The 14,392-nt window shown below is 32.8% G+C and overlaps 1 long non-coding RNA gene across 1 annotated transcript; it reads right to left on the bottom strand.

Moving 5' to 3' along the window:
• Nucleotides 1-3,836: 3,836 nt before the first annotated feature.
• On the bottom strand, nucleotides 3,837-11,630 carry LOC143059219 (uncharacterized). Its single transcript, XR_012973437.1, has 3 exons — nucleotides 11,580-11,630; nucleotides 6,287-7,218; nucleotides 3,837-5,530 (listed from the first exon to the last, which is right to left on the bottom strand). It is a non-coding gene; the product is annotated as an uncharacterized LOC143059219 (long non-coding RNA).
• Nucleotides 11,631-14,392: the final 2,762 nt, after the last annotated feature.

Below are 14,392 nucleotides of genomic sequence, written 5' to 3'. Positions count from 1 at the left end.
CACTTAGTGACGAGTATCTTTGTGACCCAGTATGACGGGAATTATGTTGGGAGCTACGACTTTTATGAGTTCGTTCACTATTTTATATTGATCTCCTAGGGAGCAATTAACATAGATGTTGTTTGACAACTGATATCTTATCCTTTAAAGCATAGAGTGACACTTAAAATGATGCATGCTAACTTTCACTTTCTCTTGTCCTATATGATTTTAAGAAATCAAAATATCTGTTAGTTTCTTTCTCATACTTTTCTGACATCTTCAAAAGTTCATCTCTGTATGTCGATGCTGTGGAGAGGTCCACTACTGGATTATCGTCAACGTCTAGTATAATAGCGTCTATATCTCATTTAATAGTTCTAATAATATATTGATGTCGTTCATTAGACTGTTGGAAAAGGTGTGTCTGATTTTTGAACATCTTTGCTCTCTTTCAGAAACGGATTCTGACTGTAAAATGTCAAAAAGTAGTACATTCACAAAGAAAATGGTTATATAGTTTAATACAAGTATTTCTTGTACACCACACTTCGAAAAACAACATCAATATATTAGAAAAAGGTTACACGCAAGTATCTATATATGCAATAAAAATGACAGGTTCCATATGGCAATGACTGTACTTTTCATACCGTGCACGACAACAAAAAAATATACACACGTTAAAACTGTGCGGTACTGTATTTCTAGAAAATTCGAGTGTGACCCTTGTCTACATCAATAAAACACAAAAATAAATCCTAATATGTGGGATTGACAAATAATGAATGAAATTTAAGGAGCAAACGCATGATAAAAAATACAAACCGTACTGTAAATTCACAGCGGCAATATTTGTTCATGTCGTGCGTAAATGAACAACAATAATCAAATATGAAGCTGCATAAAATGTATAATTCAACAATATGCACAACGATATAAAAAATGAGCACGAAAAAAGCACAAATATAAAAGGTAAAATAACTCTAGTGTTGGATTAAACTTCAAATAGAAAAAAACAACGTGTTTCAGTTTTGACAAATATCGAGGGATAAATGAGACTTGGGATTGAAAAGATAAAAAAGGACGACATGGTCAATACGGCACTTTACCAAAACAGTACAAAAATGCTATCATCTTCGGTAATTCATCTTCGGAGTTCCTAATATCGCTCTCTAAGTCTAGACCGAATCGCCATATATAATCATGCGATTCAATATTCATTTATATTTGTAACTGGACGTTAATTAACAAATCACATGCTTCATACTTTGTATCACGTACTGTGTTACGAAGATAGCTTTCTAAATGCCAACTAGCTGGTTTCCGGAAATATACAGGAAATATAGCTACAAATTGTGACACATATAGAATTGGATTAATTTTAATAAGCCATTGATCAAGTATTTCTGAAGGGTTCATTTGAGTGCTTAAATTAAAAAAATGTTCCTTAGATTTATACATCATTTGTTATATAACAATATAGTACCAAGTTTATTAATTTTGAATGGTTGTATAACTACAAAATATTGTTTTCATTGTGGCATTATTTCCAAAGAACGTGGCAACTTTTCATGATATAAACTTTGATCAACTTTGAAGCTTGTGTCATTTTTTCACTATATTGGTGTTGGGAAGTAGTAATAGTTGTTCTCATACCTCACACGTTGCTGTTTAGTGGGTTATTGTGCAGATTTTGGTTTAATCTTCGCTATCTTTTTCATGACTATTTGTTCCGACCTTTAATCTTTCAGCATTATTCCTGTTTCAACTTCTAATTATCCTCTGACAGATGTTGTAAACATATCCATGCATATAATCGATGCACTCTGTCAAGTCTTTGTAGGTCCATTGATTCTGCTATTTTCCGAACTTGGCTGCTGTATCTATTGGTGATATTACTAGACTGTGTTGATAAATGTTCAGTATCAAATTCAGAAATTATAATACATGATAGTCTTGAAGTATAGATTCTAGTCACTGACGTTTTTTTTTTATCATCTTTATTATCGTGGCATAGTGTTCTTTTCGTTTATCTTTTTATACTTGTAACCTTTGCTGTTTAGTCCTTTGTTTATAATATCCTTTTGGCGTTGTATATTTATATATTCCGCCATTGTGTTATCGTACTATGGTAATTGTTTGTATTCTTGTTTATCCTTGTTTATCATGTTTGCATGATTGCTTTGTTTTTAGAGAGTCTACATGCACCTTTTGTTTTCCTTCGTTGATTTTTTTAAAAGTGATATAGATTATAACACTATGTTGACTACATTTTTTTGAATTCGAAAAATTAAAAGACTGATGATTTGTCTTCTTCCAATCATGATCGAAAGGTGTTGAAGAATTTATTTTTGATCTAAGTTGACCAGACCTCTTTTGAATTCCTAGTCTCCAATCATTCATTGCTTTCTATTTTTAATTTTCAGACCTGACTTTTTCTGTAACAAAGGATTCTGTTTTGTGTGGAATGTTGCTTTTTCTATTTTGCCTTTGTTTATTGTTTACATCCATTTCATTGCTTAACTTGCATCATAATTCCACCATGGACGTTTAGTTAATTTCTTATCTTTCGACTCTCTGGCAAATACTTTTCTGTATTGTTTTGTCAATAGCGTCTTTAAAGGATTGATATATTTCTTCCATACTTTCACCGCTTTGATGTTCAAGTAGCAATTCTTCCGTCATATTTCCATCCTGTTCTTTCCAAGTCATGTTTGTTGTTTTGTTGTACCTTATGAACCTTGGTTGTTAAATAACTGTTTTTTATATCTAGTAACGGGTCATTCGCCTGAGGCCGTTATCAATCATATATAGTCATAATATCTAGTTCAGTACCAGTTATATTATGGGATCAATGGCTTGTCGGCTTCCTTATTTCATAGGGAAGACCTAGTGCGACTACTTTGATATCAATAGTAGCCTTCTGGATATTAAGATGAGTTTAAGAACTTTTCAATACATTGAAAATCTATAAATTTACACAGGAACCATAACAGTGCTGAAATAATACAACTAGACATTAATTTCTTTGCTTCAATTTTCATTTTTTTTTTCTATTTGAAGTTGCATGGATTGAATTAGTAATGTTTGTGGAAGTGACTTAAAGTGCTTAACAATAATCCTTGCATATTAATAAAAGATACCATGTGTATATTTGTAGATCTCATCATGAAAAAAACAATAGAATCACAACATATGGAGAAAAAATTAGCATATGGAAATAAATTACTAAGATATTCTCTATATGCATCCTTTCGTAAAGTTCTATGTTGCTTCTTATAAATTGAGCTCACTGCTACCTCTTGTTTAGATAGGACTTAAAAAATTGTAAAGATAATGTATTTTTGTTAAATTATCTTTCATCTTTCACTGTTCACCTGATAAGCGATAAAATAGAAAGAATGTGGATTCCGTTTTAAAATTAATTTAATGATACAAGAAAGGTAACTCATACAATACTATACCATATATATGTAACACAGCTGGATGGATGTACATCAGAAATCGACAGAATTTAGTGTGTATCCTATATAAATATTCCGCAAATTTGCAGATTTAACATTGTTGTGCTGATATTTAGAGTAATTATGAATAAAATATGCGTTTTTAGACGATCATCATCTTCACTGGCGATTAAATGGATGGATCTGTCAAAGAGTTGTCAATTGTTTATATGTACGTATCAAAATGTTCACTTCTGTGACTGTATACTACAATCCTTTACGATATATATCTAGCTAATCTGCAATCAATGCCAGATTTTTTTCTATGTTATAATGTTTGAATTGTCTCTATATTTGTATTGTATTGTTGAATGCATTCAACACCTCGGGATATAAATGAAATAAAAAAAATATCTATTGTAACTTAATTGTCGAATTTCTTAAAATAGGCCACCGAAAGCTACATTAATAGTTCAGTCTAGGTTGTCGAATGGTTTAAAGCGCTTGACCTAGTACAGATGCTGTGTCCCAAAATTTCACAATAGGATGAGTTCGAACACTAGCGAGAGACGAACAAAAGTTTGCCTCTGCAAATTATTTAACATTGATATGCTTTATATTCAGAGTGATGAATATAATATATGTTTTCAGCCGAGTAATGCATTCACTAGTGATTCAATGGATAGATCTGTCTTAGAGTTGTCACTTGTTTAGACGTACTTATATTTATATATATGTCTATATATCTCTGCGTAATGCTAGGCGGTGTTGTCGTAGAGGTTAGAAAATAAAGTACAGGTTCCAGCCCCGGCGCCGGGGAGGAAGTTGCGAATCAAATCTACTCTAACATCGTTAGGTTGATTTTCTAGGCACTTTAATATATATATTCTGCAAATTTGTATATTCACATAAATATAGGACAAAATAGGACTGAGCATGCACTTAATATTAATATTCAGTACGAATATTCACATTTTGTCTATTTAGACATTCAATATTTAAATATTTCTTCATAATTTCCTTCCAGTTTCAGACTTTCAAATGTTTTGGCTAGTTGTCACAATGTGCTTCTGGTGCAGTACAATTTATATCGTTAATATCACTTCCATTATATCAGGATGAGAGTAACTGGAACACGGAAAAACAATCATCGCCATCTCCTTTATGAGTAACTGCCATGTAATGACCAGTCTTGTCAAACGCAATTGATCTTGGAAAGGTTATAGGATCACCATGGAGACGAACTTCAGATATTGCTTCTCCATCTAAGGTTAATATTCGTACCGTACCAGCTGACAAAAAAAGTTTATTGTCATGTATCACTACACCTCTGGGATCGACCAATGGGAAAGATTTGTGACGGAAAGATGTCTCGTTTTCGATGTATATAATAGTTAGAAGACTAGTTTCATAGTCAGTAACAAAAATCTGTTTTTCTGATGCATCGATAAATCCTGGCCAGACAAGTCTGCTTCGAATATCTTCCCCTTTCAAGGACTGACGATGACGTTTCAAGGCATCAAAATCCTTTTGACCTGCCGTATAGTGATGCCCCCTGTTGTCACCTTCTTCGTCAGAATCATTAACGTCGTCCATCCCCGTTGACGGAACATGGTTCGTTGACATCTCATCTATACCTATCAACGGTTTAATCGTTCGAAGTTTTGTACCATTTCTTGACATGATATAAATCTTACATTTCGATCGACATGCCAATGCAAACTTATCTTGATCAATCTTGGTTATTCCCGAACATCTTATTTTAACTGTAATCTCATTAACAACTTCAAGTTGATTAACACAACTTACTACTCTGATTATGTTTTCGTCAGGAAATGTAACATATGCCATACGGTCGTCAAAACAGGTCAAGAACATTGGTCTCTTTTCAAACGAGATTTCATTTTTGAGTTGTCCTTTGAAACAGAATTTTTTTAACTTTTTATTTCGAGCATCAGTTACAAGAAGATATTCATTATCGACAAATTTGATATCAATCTACCATGATTTGAATTCTTCATTTTTAAGTTTTCCGACAAATTTTCCTAGTCTCAAAGTCTGTAGCATAACTTCATTCTTCGGCGGTAGAAGAAGTAATTCATTATCTATAACACAAGAGAATATATACATTTTGTGTACATTCTATCATTCTAGAAACAATTAAATATTTCTCCCCTGTGAACACTAAAATCTGAACTAACTTTATTTGCTGTGCTTCAACTGAAAGTTAAAGGTTAGCTTTTCGACGCAGAACAAAATCACTCAATTTACCGCGAGTCAAAGACGACACTTGAATCTTCGTTCAATCTATATTCTTTTCTCGATCGACAACGATATACAATGTGTACCTATCTACACTCTAAAAATAGACATATAATGGCAAATACAACTGATATTGCAAGTATGTTCACCTTTAAAACTCATTCATCGAAATAACTAAAGGTTATTGTGTCGGTTTCTTGCTGTATCATTGACATTCACATTTAGTCTCCTATTGACATCGGCTTATTCTGACATCGGACTATGGCTTCTTTTAAAATCGAGTTTATCTGTGCGTATTGCGGTGTCTTTGTTTTATTCTACATTGGCTAGAGGTATAGGTGGAACATTGAAATCTCACAAAACATGTTCAACTCCGCCGCATTTTTGCGCCTGTCCCAAGTCTGGAGCCGCTGCCCTTTGTTAGATTGTATGATTTTTAATTTCAGTTAATTTATATGTTTCCAGCTAAAGCAAGCCCCCAGATGCGTTTTTTTCTTGCTGTGTTAAATACCCATTTTGATCTTGGGCTGTTTTCTGCTTTTTGGTTGGGTTGTTGTCTTTTTGACACATTCCCCATTTCAATTGTCAATTTTACTTACTTGGAATATTGATGGTTTTCAGCAATCGGGGCCACCATGTGAAGAATGTGTCAGTAGCGTCTAAATAAGTTAGATTGATTAAACACTCAGGAATCGTACAATCCTGAACAACGACTGGTACTACACGAACATCACCAGTCGGATTCAAACTAATCAACTGGGCTAATTCAGTTTCATATTTAGTCCAGGAACTTTCAAGAAAATCTGGAGTCAGAACTATTACCACTTTTAACGAGCACTTTAGAAAATACACAATGTTTTCTATTATTGTTAATCCTGGAATAAAGTCTCGTTCATGATAAGCACATTTTAAACCTGATTCATGAGCTTCAAGGCTGCATGCCACCTCTTTTACCCAATCTTTATCAGGTACGACAGTTCTATATACGAAAAACACATGATACTGTTTCCCCTCAGGTAAAACAGCGAGAGGTTTAGATATTAAAGGCTTGGCTAATGATGATAGCAACGTTGACAACCAGTCGCTTTCTGCTTTTCTGGCATCTATATAACGCAAAGGCAGCATACAATCTGGTACATCACAAGTGTCAATCATTATAGGGAGAATTGTGCTCGACTGACGGTCATGCAAGTACAACTTTAACGCCATTTCCGTTTCGAGCTGACACATTTTACTAGATATATAGCGTGGTGATAGTACATAAATTATTTTTAGCGATAACTGCATTGCTTTCTCAATATTTTGAGCAATAGTTATATTTGGATTGAAATTATTTTCAGGGGAATACACAGAATACCCTTGCTGTTTCAGGTGATAATTTAATTTAGAAACCCAGCTGATGTCATTTTCATGTTGAGATCTACAGATATATACATGGTACTTTTTATTTGGCGACAATGATTGCTTTGTGCTTTTAATCACTTCCACAGACATTACCAATTAAATCCTTGCAAAGAACAATAGACAAAGTCTGAAAATAGAAGCAAACAAAATTCAAATTTAGTTCTATTATTTCAGTTCGTTTATTGTTCGTTTGTAAATTTATATTTTGATCTTGTTTTTTTTTAAACTCATCTTACCTGAAAGGCTACTATACAAACTCATCAAATAAACCAGGATTGCAATTTTGTATTTGAGCCAGACCTGCGTTTCGTCTACAAATAGTTAAAAAGGCCGAATGGAGTACGAAATTGAATAGCATTAATTGATATCTCAAAATTCCTAAAATAATTGTCAAATGCAGCTAAAGTAATATATTCCTAAGGCAGAAAAGCCTTTGTATTTCAAAAGTATATGATATCGTTGCACTAGGTCTTCCAAATGGCAACGTTTTCCAGCTATCACAATGATATAAATGGTACTAAACTTTAATAACTATATTTCATAGATTCCTTGTGACTGGTACTAACTCTGGAAAACGTCCTATTATAATTTGATTATATTGTTAATAGTCTTGTTTAACACTTCGTCAATTTTACGGACACATTAACCAGTAATTTAACCGTACTGGAATATCTGTTTCACAGATTACAACGGATATGTTACAATTGTCGTGGCCACCATCCCGTCCACTTTTCCTCTAATTTGATCTACCAAATTAGACTTATTATTATGTTTTTACTTATTTTTCGCCTCTTTTTGGAATATATTAAGAAACTAAAACATGGATGTAGACTTACTAAAGCGTTGACATACTAAGTTCACGGAAAGTTGATCAAAATAAATGTTTTTGGCTATCTATTCATTTGTTATCATCTTTGAAAAATATAAAAGGTGGTAAAGTGCATACAATTACACCAAGGAAGTATTCCCAGAAGAGGGGCGAAAGATACGAGAGGGAAGTCAAACTCATAGATCGAAAACAAACTGACAACACCATGGCTAAAAAACAAAAGGACAAACAGACAAACAATAGTACACAAGACACAATGTTGAAAACTAAAGAATAAACAACACGAACCCCACCAAAAACAGGGGTGATCTCAGGTTTTCCGGAAAGGTAAGCAGATCCTTCTCCACATGTGGCATCCGTCGTGTTACTTGTGTTATTTCAAACCCGGTAAATAGTCCAATTCGGTAGGTCACATTCCTGAAACGGGAAGGGTATTGTAATTAGGACATTAGGAACATATTTGATATCATCTGAAACGGTTATTTCATAACGGTCAGCCAACTCGATATGGCTTCCGTAAAATTTACAAAGGGATGATTTGAACTTCAAACATCAAACATCGATCTCGAAAAAATAGACGAAATAAAAATTAGCATTTCTTCATTCGTAAATACTGGTCATCCACTATATTTGACCTTATAACAACGTATAAACAACCTAGATAATGACAGAATTAAAAAGTTTACACTTTTTATGGTCTGCTATAAACTACATACCATCATTTTTATAATAAATATTTAAAAAAAAATAAGTACCAAGATAGCATGCAGATCGGATACATAGAGTCGATACTTTTCCAGACCACGAATTATTAGCTTGGATAGATCAAAATCACAATTTAGAATGGAACACGTCGATTGTTATTCATAATGAGGGCAATTTAAGTTACTGTTACTCGAAAACATCAGCACACAAATTTAGACTCTTTGTTTATCTTCTCTGGTGATATCCAACCGAATCCTGGACCACTACGATACAAATGAGCCATTTGTAGTATACCCGTAGCAAAAATCACAAAGAACTGCGATGCGATGAATGGTATATCTGCGAACATGCAGAATGTGACGGCCTTACAAAAGAGGACTACAAGAAATACAAGAACATCCATAGCTTAGTGTGTAAATGTACACAATGCAGACTCCTGTCATTCTACGATTCTCTTTCAACTCGTTCGAAACACTATTAGAATCTGAGAGTGAGAATGGCAATCTAGATGAAAACATCAACCTCAAACTTTCGACCAATTCTAATCACAACCGTATAAAGTTGTAAACTTCAGTAGTATAATTAGCGACAAGAAAAGGGTAGACCCTCAAACCTGATTGAAACAGAAAAAACAGACGTCGCACGAGGTACATACTTTCACCTGAATAACAGTAACCAGGAGGGAATTAATACAGACCAATTCAAGAACAAATAAACAATGAGGAAAAGGAGGAGTATTTATAGCTGTTACCAACATCTATATCACGACAGACATATTGACTGTGAATGATTGTGAAACAGTATGGTGTAAAATCAACACACAGGAACAACAACCTCTATACCTTCTATGATCAGCCATGACGTGACATAGAAAAACTTGAAGGCCATGAAAAATATATCAACTGCAATATGGACACAAGCAAAAACCTACAAAACATCATACTTGGAGAGGATTTGAAACTGCTACACATCAATTGATAAACAATCACTATACATCATTACCGACAGTAAGGAAAAGCATTCAATGAAAAGATAATTGAAATCTTAAATAATAACGAAATGAACCAACCAGAGGACAAACACAAACTAGACCTACCTATGACAACCAATCAAGGACTTGTTAGTAAAATTAAAAGTACATCCTGGAATGAGCGACTACTAAGTAGTATTAGAAAATATGTATATGACATCCAAAGTATAAAAAAGAAACTCCGACTGGTGCACCAATTTTAAAAAAGACAATATGAGTGGACTCAAAGAAAGACAATACCCGAGACAACATGGAAAACAGAACGCACAATATGATAGAAACACCGTACAAGTAGAATTCAATAAGATCATACTACAAGAAACTAAAGAATTAATTCAAGAGAAAACTATAGATAGCTATAATAAACATCATATGCATGTGCTATGGATCTCTGCAATATTTAAAAAAAACTGATACGACGCCGACAGCGAAGATAAAATGCTGTTAAAACATAAAATCAAGAAAATTTGAACAAGTACTTTCAGATGATAGACCATGTCCAGACGATAATGGACGATAATGAACGAAGCACAATACATCTATATTTGACAAATCCTAAATCAAGAGAACGAAGAAAACACTAAACCAAACATTAGCGATGACGTTTGGAAATATGTAAAATCAAGAAAAGAAAAACAAACTCAATGGCAATATCACCCTCTATAACAACATTTGAAAGCATGTTATTGTCAGCAAAGGAAAAGCAGAAATAAACATTCAATATGATAGTGTCTTTACGACAGATGATACCAAATATATGCCAAAATGTGGGAACCAGTACGACTCCGAACATAAGGATCGGATCGGATTGGGGTTGTGAACAGCTTACTCAGACCCAACAAAAGTAAACAGTTCAGATGAACTGCCAACTAAAATCTTAATTGAAGCATTAAACGAGATTACATCGTTTCTCACAAATATCAACGAGCAGTCATATGCCAGTGGAGAAGTTCCTGAAGATTAGTTACACGTTTACATCATCATGATCATAGTCATCTACAAATATATGTTTTGATAAATTTACCAAGTTGCTTTTTTATGTTTTGTTTTGTTTTGTTTTGTTTTGTTGTTTTGTTTTAATCCTTTTCTCAATTTTATTCTGCTTTTTACCTATTTTTAGTCACTCAAGCTATCATGATACAAAATGCACTACTCGTAAGATTAAAGTATTGACAAGGATGTGATTTGTGCAAAAACACTAAATATTTATTGATAAAAAGTGCATGTCGAAAGTAATCGACAAAGAGTGCCTGAAACCGATCGTAGTAATACAATCTTATCAAAGATACAGATAATTGAATAAATAGCAACATACCATGTATCGTGCGATAAAAAGGAATATCATGATTGTGCTATGGTAAATTTTTGTATTTTTGTCATTTTTGCTTTGTGATTTGTCTATATGTATTTTAGTGTATCTTTGTTGATACATTTTTTTTTATAGCGATTGATATCATAATAACTGTGTACCACTATTATTATATGTTTACCTAATCTGTCTGTTAACAAATCCTTCAGTGGCAATACAAAGGAATGCAATGCTTTGTTTGATTTTAAACCCGATTTAATCCACAATTTTCACATAAGAAAATGTCACTCAGTACCAAGAAAGGAATATGACAGTTGTTATCAGTTCGTTTGATATGTTTGAACTTTTGATTTTTCCATTTGCTTAATATAAGGACTTTCCGTGTATAAATTTCAACGAAATTCGGTATTTTTGTAATTTAATTTTTCATTTTTATTTTTGCATTCACTAAATATATCTTATTTATTTCACTCAACTGAAAGTATACTACTGTACCAATAGTTATATTTATATTAACCCATACTGATAAAACAAATAGGGAAATATGAAACATATGGAATTGAAACACCTACTTTTATATTGAATTGAAATGATATGTACATATTAAGTTCTTACCAATGCAAACCATTCATACGTTTTCCATTAACAATTAATAAGTTATTCAACTGTATCCAAGTACAATACAATATTTAAAATACATGTTACACAAAACGGAAACACATTAGATATAAATAGGTACACCTAATAAAAGGATTAAATTGTATCCCCGATTGTGTACATTACTACTTTACTACTTTTCATTTGACATAGGACAAGCATACCTTCTTAAACTTCACTTTTTACACTTGATGACCCCATTTGCCTACATTGTCGAGATCGGAAGTATGATATATGTAATGTAGACTTGATGATATTTCATTTGCTATGCGCATCTTCTAGAAGGTTTTATATGTGCACTTAATTACCCCATGGAACTTTTGGAGGAAAAGAATTTGATATTTGAAAAGTACACATTATAACATTTTATTTAATAAATGTAGCAGAAACTAATATTTTGCACTCAATGACCCCACCCAACTTATCTTTTTTGGGACGTCAATTTGATATTTTAAATGCACACTTTATAGACTTTTTTCGTTTGATTTGCGACAACCTTATACCATCTGAGAGGTTTTCGTTTTGTTTTGCACTGAACAACTCCACCCTTCCCACGGGGATGAAAAAGGGTCAGACGTTCTATTTTTTTTAGTAAAGCTCATTTAGACGTTCAATTTGAGATGCAAATGACCCCATCTGTCAAAGTATCAAAAAATTATGCAATATTAATTGCATAAATAGAACTTATGAAACTTACAAAATCAATGCAAAACTTAACAAAACCAAATAAATTTTTTGAGAGGTTTTCCTGATTTTGTCGGTTATTAGTCAAACCAATAACCATGTTAAACTCTTCAATTGGTGTAAATTTCTCTTCATGTCAAAAATGATGCAAAATATTAATTGTATAAAAAGAACTTATGAAACTTACACAACTTCCTCAGGCAAAGTTGGCTTTAGATGAATTTGGCTATTTATTCTAGATATTTTTGACATATATCTCTTCAACGATTTTCGGTACATATATATCTTCGGATTCAAATGTTTGGCATTGAGCGTTTCTGATGAAGGTAAATCCAGAAAAAGCGCTTCGGACGCAAGAAATTCAATTTTTTACAAAGTGAGGTACAATATTGAAGATATTGATTACACAATTTCAAAGTTCACCAAGGTCACAATGAATAATTAAATATATGTTGCAATACCAAACTTGAGAACCGGAAGTCGTAGAGACATGGGAAAAGCATTATTTTACTCAGAACCGCTTGAACTTTCAAATGTTTAAAAGTCAAGGTCAAAGTACACTTTTATGGTCAAGGTAAAATTTCATCATGATCTTGACATTTACATCACTAAAAAGTTTTGAAATGCTGATTACTTTTGCAATGCATAGTAGTTTGATTTCTGTTAAAGATAGACCCAGCATAATACACTGAGAATAATCTCGTAGTACTTTTGAACAGTTTTGTGCTTGCTATATAAAATGTAAAGCTAGCCGAGATAATATTTTACACACTAAATCTATGCGAAAATTTCTTATTGTTTTCTTAATATGCATTCTTAAAACTGCAGCCTAATTTTGTTATGACCATAGGTGCAAATGAAAGGTCACATGATGATTAAGATAATTGGTGAAAGACCCATGTCTCCACGACTCGAAATTAAGATTTTTCAAAGATTGTGTATAACTACCCAAGGACCATTATAGTTATAAGGATTGATGAGAAAAAAAATGTATATGCTTAATAATTTTGCCATCAATTTCTGTATATGTTGCCATTTTCAAATCTATTCTATCTATTGTAATTGTAAAAAAGAAAAAGACATAAAAAAATTGCTTCAAAAGGATATAACTCTTAAAGGTGATAATGAAACTTCATAGCCTCATATGTTAATACATCATGATGAGATTGTCCAAATAAGGTCATGATATCTTTAAAAACAACAAGGGGCCATGTCTATAAAAAAAATTAAAGGAATAACTTCTAAAGAAGATAATGAATTCCAACAAAAGGTCATTTGGTAAAATGAAATGGTGAGGTCTATCGATGGTTCAAATTTGCTTAAGCGTTTCTTCGCGTATTGGAAAGACTTTTAAAATGTGTAAGTGTAGTGTAAGTGAGTCCTATTAGTTATATATGAATATAATGTAACATACACTGTTCATTCAGGAAAGTAGCTGAGGTGACAACTCTTAAAAGTGATAATGAAACTTCATAGCCTCATATGTTAATACATCATGATGAGATTGTCCAAATAAGGTCATGATATCTTTAAAAACAACAAGGGGCCATGTCTATAAAAAAAAATTAAAGGAATAACTTCTAAAGAAGATAATGAATTCCAACAAAAGGTCATTTGGTAAAATGAAATGGTGAGGTCTATCGATGGTTCAAATTTGCTTAAGCGTTTCTTCGCGTATTGGAAAGACTTTTAAAATGTGTAAGTGTAGTGTAAGTGAGTCCTATTAGTTATATATGAATATAATGTAACATACACTGTTCATTCAGGAAAGTAGCTGAGGTGACAGCTCAGAGAGTTATGAAAAAGATTTTCAAGAGCATTGGTCGCATTGGAAAGATCAGGTATCATAATTAGTAAGGTCACCGGTTCGCTTACTAGGTGAAACTCCGATAAATTTATAAATATATCAAGTCTAGTTATCACAAGTACTTTGTATATCATGTTGATGACACGGGCTTGTCTTTTTTGCAAAATGGAAACAACACATTGTACGGTTTTGCGTTCGTGGAGGAAAGATTTTTAGTCCTTGAAAAGATTTGAAATCAGCCCTTCGACGTGTGATTATTGGACACAGAGAGCACACGGAG

Source organism: Mytilus galloprovincialis, chromosome 1, assembly GCF_965363235.1.
Source record: "Mytilus galloprovincialis chromosome 1, xbMytGall1.hap1.1, whole genome shotgun sequence".
In the NCBI taxonomy this organism is placed as follows: domain Eukaryota; kingdom Metazoa; phylum Mollusca; class Bivalvia; order Mytilida; family Mytilidae; genus Mytilus; species Mytilus galloprovincialis.
The sequence above is the reverse complement of the archived record's forward strand: the minus strand, read 5'-3'. Positions and strand labels throughout refer to the sequence as shown.